Consider the following 8519-nt stretch of genomic DNA (forward strand, 5'->3'; position numbering starts at 1 on the left):
CCCCCCGCCAGCACATGCCCTCACCCCCTTACTGTCTATGTCCCTGGGTTATACTTATATGCATGCATATAGTCCTTTAGTGGATCTCTCACTCCCCCCCCCCAACCCCCGCCTTCCCTCTGAGGTTGGATGGTCTGTTCCATGCTTCTGTGTCTCTGGATCTATTTTTAGTTCATCAGTTTATGTTGTTCATTATAAATTTAGCACTTTTTATGCATCTTCTTTAACAAGAAATTTGGTAAACTACTTTAAAGAAGAGACAATTTTATTATCCCTTTTAAGAACCCATAATGGTTAGCATGGTAACTTGTCCCAAGCAGATGCTCAATAAATAATAAGAGAGAACAAGTCTGATAAAGGAGGGTGTTTGGGCACAAAGAAAGAAAAAACACTTAGCACATTGAATGTGCTACAGTGTAATTTTGAGATTAACGATGAGATATTGAGTATAATGTCACTGTTTTTGGAGTATATTCATTTAACATATATAAACTAGTTGAGTTTTTAGTTTCTTATCAATTACATGGCATTTAGCCTTTTATGTTGTATCATTTGGTAGTAGGCCACTAATCAGAATTTCATTTAGCTTTCAACTGAATGATGTATTGAGACCCAAAATAGATCTAATTTCAGGAAGGTGTTTTACCAAATTATTTTTGACCTGAGAAGGATATCAACAGAGCAGTTATTTGTAGCTTCTATTATATTGAATGGTTTTTACTTAATTAAAATTGTGTCTCTAGTTTAAAAGTTATTTTTAAAAAATGCATTCTTGCTCAATAAGACTGTTACATATACAGGAAAATGAACTCTGTCCACTGAATGCTGATGCACATTGAGGAGAAAAATGTCTTTTCATAAATTTTAAATAAAATATTCTTATGTTCCAATGTATTATCTTCTACTGAGAAGACACCTAGTTCTCTTAGAGAAGTCAAGAACAAATAGCTTTAAGTTTAAGGTATACTTGGTTCAAGTTTCTGATAATGACTAACACTGGGATCAGGATGGCCCAATGAGTAAAAACAAGAGGAAAAATAGACACATAAAACAACAAACACATGACCTAAATAAAGACACTGGCATTCTAGTCCCAGCTTTGCCACTGCCTCCCTTTGTGGGTCTGGGTCCTGTACAGTGCAAATCAAAAAGGATGTGTATGCATGCCTATGAGCATAATCAATGGACACAGACACTGGGGGGGTGGGGGTGGGTGGGTGAGGACAGTCAATGAGGGAAAAAGGAGACTCATGTAATACTTTAAACAATAAAGAATTTAAATTTTTTAAAAAAGAGAAGAGAGCTAGAAAAAAAAAAAGACTGAAACTTGCCCTTCTCACCTTCTTGGGAAGATGAAAGCTAGTACCAATGTGGATCTGGTGGGGCTGTGTTAAAGGTCAGTGTAGTAAATCAATTATATTGAAGTAATCACTCAACCCAATAGGTAAATCAAGGTGGGTGACGATGAGGCTTGTCACCTACCAGTGAAGGGAGGAGCTAGCACTCTGCTCACTGGTGGTGGTGGAGGTACGGTAGGTTTGTCTGCCTTAAGCTTTTCTCTTGTCAGTGGAAGAGTCTATGTAGGGCAGTGGTTCTCAACCTTCCTAATGCCGCTACCCTTTAATACAGTTCCTCATGTTGTGGTGACCCCCAACCATAAAATTATTTTCGTTGCTACTTCATAAGTGTAATTTTGCTACTGTTATGAATCGTAATGTAAATATCTGATATGCAGGATGTATTTTCATTGTTACAAATTGAACATAATTAAAGCATAGTGATTAATCACAAAAACAATATGTAATTATATATTCAATATGTGTTTTCTGATGGTCTTAGGCGACTCCTGTGAAAGGGTCGTTTGACCCCCAAAGGGGTCGCGATCCACAGGTTGAGAAGTGCTGATGTAGGGCTTCTCTCTGAGGTTTTTGTAACTGCTGCCATACTGTTTTGGAAATGGCCTAGGATTTGCAAAGAGACTATAATTCAGCAGTCTCATTTTTAATCCTACTCTAAATCTTATGTTCCACATGACAAGGCAAAATAGGAATTAAAATTTGCATCAGTGTCACTGGAGATATATTTTTATATATTAATTGGTGATTAATAGTCATTTTTTTTGGTTGTTGCAGTTATTATTTCCTGACACATTCTCTATTCAAGCAATTAATCCATGAGGCATTGAAGAACAGAAAAAAAAAAGTGAAATTTTTGGCTTTGGGGATCTTCAAAGTTAAGGTCAAAATGTAAGGCAAAGCTTGAAAGAATTTTTAATCAACTAGGGTTAGTTTTCCCAATTATGGAGTCTGGACTGGGGAGGCGATGGCCTGGGGGAGGCCAGAGCCTGAGAGGTTGGCCTGTTCCCTGGAAACCCTTCTGCTCCGTCCTCCTTGGCCCGAGGCCCAGGACCTGGGAGAAGCTGGAAACCTGAGACAGTGGAGCCCAGTGCCACCTTCCCTAAGCAGGGTTGAGAAAGCAGCATGGCTCAGGAACAGAGGAAATACCATGAGCGACATCCAGGCGGGTGAACCTCCCTGGGTCCCCACACTCCTCAGCATGGCATGAGGAGAAGCAGACCATTTTCCATGCTGCTGAGAGTGGTGTAAATGTGGCACAGAAAGCCAGAAGACCTCACGTAGCTTGATGGTCAGCGTGTGACCGATGTAGTAGGAAAACGTGTGGACTGATGGCCAAAATATAAAGCTATTCAGAACATCCATTGATGTCCTGGTCCTTTGTCAGCACCCCCAGAAGCTTAGATGCAACCATGGTGGAAAGTCATAATTGGATGAAAATTAAATGTTGTCCCCTGGGGGCCTATGATCTTGAGACAGAAATTAATTTTAGTTATAGATTAATACAAATGGTGCACTTACCCATCTAATGTTGTGGACCCCGATTAGTTTTCACAGAACAACTGTATTGACATCCACCCAACTCCAGTGCAACACTGGGTGCTGTTGTTTCCTCTTTCTAGATGTGTTCAGCTCCAAACATTTTCTATCCTATTGATTGTCATTTTTGAATTCTGGTGAATGCTGTTTTGATAAGTATAGTAACTAACAGCTGCTCTCAGTATTAGTTGAGCACTCTTGTTTGTATTAAATAACAAAGGTCACGTAGATACATACCTTATCATTACCCGAGGCTACTGAACTCCTTCTTTTACACATTAACTTCTATTATCTTTCAATTCAGGAAAAAGAAAAAAAACACACATGTGACAAGAGGACAAGTTTTAGAATGATATGAATCATGATTGTTGTGTTTAAAACCTGCTCTTTCGTTAGCACTATGAAGAACTGCCTTCAAAACAAGTTGTCTTAGTTCATTTCCATCTATAGGGTAAAATATCAATTTCCTATCATTTTGAAGGTTTCTTTTCCCTGCTGGCAGACCGCTGTGGGGGAGGGTACACTTGACAAACAGGGAGACAGAGAGTCTTCTTGTTTGCAGGCCTCCACTCACCAACCGGGGCGACTTTGCTGAAGTCATTTATCTTCCCTGTGCCTCAGTAGACTTACCTTTAAAGTGAGGCTCCCAACTAAATGTCTTTCAGGTCCTTATTGACGTAGAGGTGTCCTAGCTGCATCGGTGCTCCTTCTCTGTGAGATGGTAACCAAAACAACCCGAGATCAGTAACTGGGACACAATTATGTAAAGCACTAAACATACTTTTGTAAAATTACGGATCAAGTCTCTTCATCACTGTCAGCATTTGTGGTCCTCTACTCTACTTTTAGTAGACAAACAGTGCAATTTAGAAGATCTATCCTTGTTACTAGGAAAACACAGAGTTGGCTGTATATTAAGGGGACGGGCAACTAACTCAGGTTGGATAGCCAATAAAGGACTAAATCTTTATCACCATCTCCAAATACTTATTCTTCCTCAATTTCCTCAGTCTGGGTTCCTCCATAAGACAAGGATTTGATTGTAAGCAACTTACTTGGAGGTAAATCCCAGGAAGACTGATAGGACAGTGAGGAAGTAGCACGAAGAAGAGAAGAAGCTGATGTAAGGGATGTGGTGCTCCAGCTGGGGACCAATGGAAGACGGAGTAGAACATACCCCAGACTTGTCCCTCTCTGCCTGGTGGGAGAACTGGGGTACTAATGCTCTAAATTTCTGTCCATTCCTGGTTAAGGGCATTAAGTTCCCCAAATGTCTGGATAGGCCAGACATGCTCCTGTGGCCACAAAAAATCCTAGGGAAGTGAGTTGCAAATATTTATGTTAGGTAGCAGGTGGTGTGTATGGAAACGGGATTGGCATACCAGAGGGATTTGGGCAGGGCACCAATAGCATCTGCCACACTACCCTAATCCGGGCAATAAAACTCACATTCTGCCAAAGATTCCCCTTCCAGCCTCTAATTGCTCTTACTCTCAGTCACTTTATACTTATGTTTTATAATATACTTCCTTAGATAGTAATTGTTCTGATATTCCTCACTTCTGTGCACCTTCATTTTATGCTACTCATCAGCTTCACTTCTATAACCAAGCTAATCCACACTTATAATTTTGCTTCCAAGTGATTTCTTCCACTTGGACGATGTTCCTTGGGCATTTACAACTAATCCATGTTCTTCCTAGTACACATAATTTTTTTAAAGAAAATATTTATATTGATTTTTAGAGAGAGAGAAAGAGAGGGAGAGGGAGATACAGAGAGAGAAGCATTGATGTGAGAGCGAAACATCGATCAACTGACTCCTGTATGCCCCTTATACCAGGGATTGAGCCTGTAACCTGGGCATGTGCCCTGACCAGGAATCAAACAAGCAACTTTTCGGTGCATGGGCTGATGCCCAACCAACTGAGCCACACCAGCGAGGACAGTACACAGAATATTTTACAGAGAATATGGCTAATGCTTAAAAAATATTTTTAGATAGAATTACATACCATCTGAGGGTTTATCTCTGTCCTTAACCAGCTTAAATATTCCTTTAGTCAGTAACCACTCAGTCTTTGTATTCTCTTCCTTTCCATTTGCCTACCCAATGTTATTAATTTTTTTAGTGTAAACATCCTTAACTCAAGGCAGCCTTTTTTGAGCCCCATGATTAGGTTGGATTTCCATGTTGCCTGCTCTAAGAGAATTTAGTGCTTGTCCTTTGTAGTGCTTTAACTTATCATTTCGGTTCACTTTCTATTAGTCTTCCAGGATATACTTCCTTGGTCATGAGGCCAGGTACCATGCTGTTACTGCATGGCTAGAACCTAGTCCAACGACTGCCACAGAGTGGGCACTGAATAAAATTTGCCGAATCAATGTATATGAATAAACTATGTCATTCTGGGATGACTAATATTCTTAAAAATGATTTTAGTTCTTCTGAGCATTTTTCATGGATTTATAAATATATCGAAAGTAGAAATTGTTTCTCTTGTATCCCCTCTAGAGTACTATATGCAATGTACTTCATACAGTAGGAGCTTCAAAATGTGTGTCACTAAGTGAATTCGATAACTTCCAGGTCCCATATTGTGTGCTTTGGTGAGTGATAACTTGGACCACCAGAGGCACACTGCTTTCTCTCAGGTAAAATACAGCAACAAATCAAATAGAGTAAATTAATTGCTGGAGAGGAACTAGGTAATAAAATCAGGTTTCAAATAGAAAAACAATGAAGAAATACATCCTGTGTTTAGGGGGATAATGAAAATAGACACCAATTCTAAAGGTTCAGGGAATGCTTGGAAAGATAAAAACATTGGGATATATGTGCCAATTGGTCTTAATAAGACACATCAAGAAAAAAAAATTAGTTTAAAGAGCAAAAACAAGCACAAGATTTCCATTCATTAAAAAGAAAAAAGTAAATGATAGGATAAAGCAAACTAAATAAAGCAAACTAAATTTTAAAAATACAAAGCAAAATAATCAGGTAATATCAATGTGCTTTAAAATAGCAGAGTTACTTTTGAAAAGACCTAGTGTTTAACAGAGTAATATTAATAAACATTACAAAGAAAACTACTCTAAAATATGCTGTGTTTTCCTGGTAAAAATAAAAAAAATATAGAATACACAGAATAGAAGAATATTACTATCTTCATATGTATATATTTTATCTGTTTATGCACTCAAATACATAATATATATGCAGATATTTTATAAACAGAGATATAAAAATAAAAATATTTCAAAAAATATAAAAAAATCTTTCCCTTAGGCCTGTTCTCTTTAGGTTTTAAGTCTCTTTCCCCCATATTTATCTCAAAGTGGTAACTAGAGTTCGAGCTTATCACACTCAATTATGGTGTATACCTTAGTAATAGATTATAAGATAAAATAAATGTATTTACCAATTTATATTATAACATACATAGGGGAAAATATGTGAGACTGATTTCTGAACATGCTTAACCAAAGAGTGAAAAAAAATATAGTTTTAGGTTAGTAAGATTTTTTTTTTACATAGGTGCAATTACCTGACTTTATTGTTAGGTAAGTTGACTAACAGAAAGCTCTACTGATTGGTTATCATACTAAAGAAAGTTAGATGCCATAAGTGATTTGCTATAATATACAGAAAGGAATCAAAAGACTAGATTTACCATGTTAATATTAAGTTTTTCCAGTGTTCTCTAAATAGGCACAGAAAACCCTCTCCTGGGGAAGGGTTAAATCCTTGAGAAATACTTCAAAGAAGGAACCACCAGCATATTTTAAAAATGTAGGCAGGGATCTTGTTGGAAGACACTAACATTGAAGTGGTCTGCCTGATGACAATGGAGATAGAAGATCCCAGGGTGGAGGAGGGCAGGTGCACAAGCCAAGTCAGGCACTTAACCCCCAGAGGCTAGCTGGCTTGCTTTTTCTAGCAGAGACACATGGATATTTCACATTGGTTTGTTGATCACAGAGCCTACACTTCTGAAATGTATAGCCAACTCACAAAGTTCCTAATACTTTTTTATAAGAACTCCATGTCTATTGATAGAGCTCAGCCAAAGGGAGACACAGTCATTATCCCTATTCCCAGGCTTGTGGTCATTTTCTGGTGTAAATACATTCCAAGGAAAGGAATATAAATAGACCTTTCACCTGTTTCTGGATAATGGCACCAAAATAACACATTCCCGGCAAAGAAGAAAGACACTGTGGGTTCGGTGGTCAGAGCAGAAGCTTTTGGTTGTCAGGTGATAGATGGAGTCTTGACTCAAGTCCATAATACCATAGGCACAGTGCAAACTGCAGACATATCCTCTTTTTTCCCTTCTGTTTCCCAAGTATATTCTGGGAAAAGATACCCTAGCCAACTGTCTGGATAGCCACATTTGCTTCTGGACTCATGAATAGGAGTTATTATGAGAGGAAGGTACAGGAATGGAGTTCTTCACTAAAAGAGTAAGCCAAAAGCAATAACACATTCCTGTGGAATCCCAGAGATTAATACTACCATCAAGGACTGGAAAGATAGGGAGTGGTCATTTCTATTACAGCTCCATTTAACTCTCCAATTAGACTGATGAGGAAGACAGATGGGTCTTGGAGAATGAGAGTGGATTATCATAAGCTTAATTAGGTGATGCCTCCAAGTGCAGCTGCTGTTCCAGATGTTGTCTCCTTACTAACCCAAATCAATATAGCCCCTGGCAATCAGTCCAGGCTTCAATGCAGTCAGCTCTATCAGGCAGCCCATATGACCTAGCAGATTCAATGAAGCTTAAACAGTTTGTGGCAGATTGGGGTGCATTATGGAGCTCCAATAGTGAATGCACAGCTAAGACCCCTAATATTATTTTTGAAATAGAAGTTATGGACTCTCATCAATAAATCAGTTATATTCTGAGAAATGACTCAAATTGTTACTGGAACTTGGAGAGATTAAATGTCTGATCTTGTGAACTGAGCTTCCCATTATGAACTGGTCATTAGCTTATTCACAAAATAATAAAGTGAGGCATACCCAGCAGTACTCCATCAAGTGGAATACACATACAGGAACATAGATAAGGAAACAGATCCAAGCCAATCTTGAATGCACAAGTTAAATTGCACAAGGAGAATGCTCATCATTCCCAGTTTTGTCTTCCTGCTGCACTGCTATTCTCTCTTATACCATAGGAATAGACTTATGGAGGGGATTCCATGACTAGTTAATAGCTTAAGAAATCAGATGATAGATAGATAGATAGATAGATAGATAGATAGATAGATAGATAGATGATAGATAGATAGATAGATGATAGATAGATAGATAGATAGGTAGATAGATAGATAGATAGATACCTGGTTTACAGATACTTCTTCCTGCTTTCCTGGGACCAAGCATTAGGTAGACCTGTGCTTACCTTATTGAACCACTCAATTCAGTGGTGGTCCTAAAAGAAGGTACATTTTGATATCTAATTTGCCAAGGAGAAGTCATGGATTGAGTTAAGTCAAAACACAAAAACCATGGTAACCAATGTCTGCCCAATAAATTCAATTAAAAAAATAAAACACAAACCATGGTGGGGGATGTAGATGAAGATAATCAAAAGGTACAAATTTCCAGTTATA

This window comes from Myotis brandtii, unplaced genomic scaffold (genome assembly GCF_000412655.1).
Source record: "Myotis brandtii unplaced genomic scaffold, ASM41265v1 scaffold387, whole genome shotgun sequence".
Classification (NCBI taxonomy): Eukaryota; Metazoa; Chordata; class Mammalia; order Chiroptera; family Vespertilionidae; genus Myotis; species Myotis brandtii.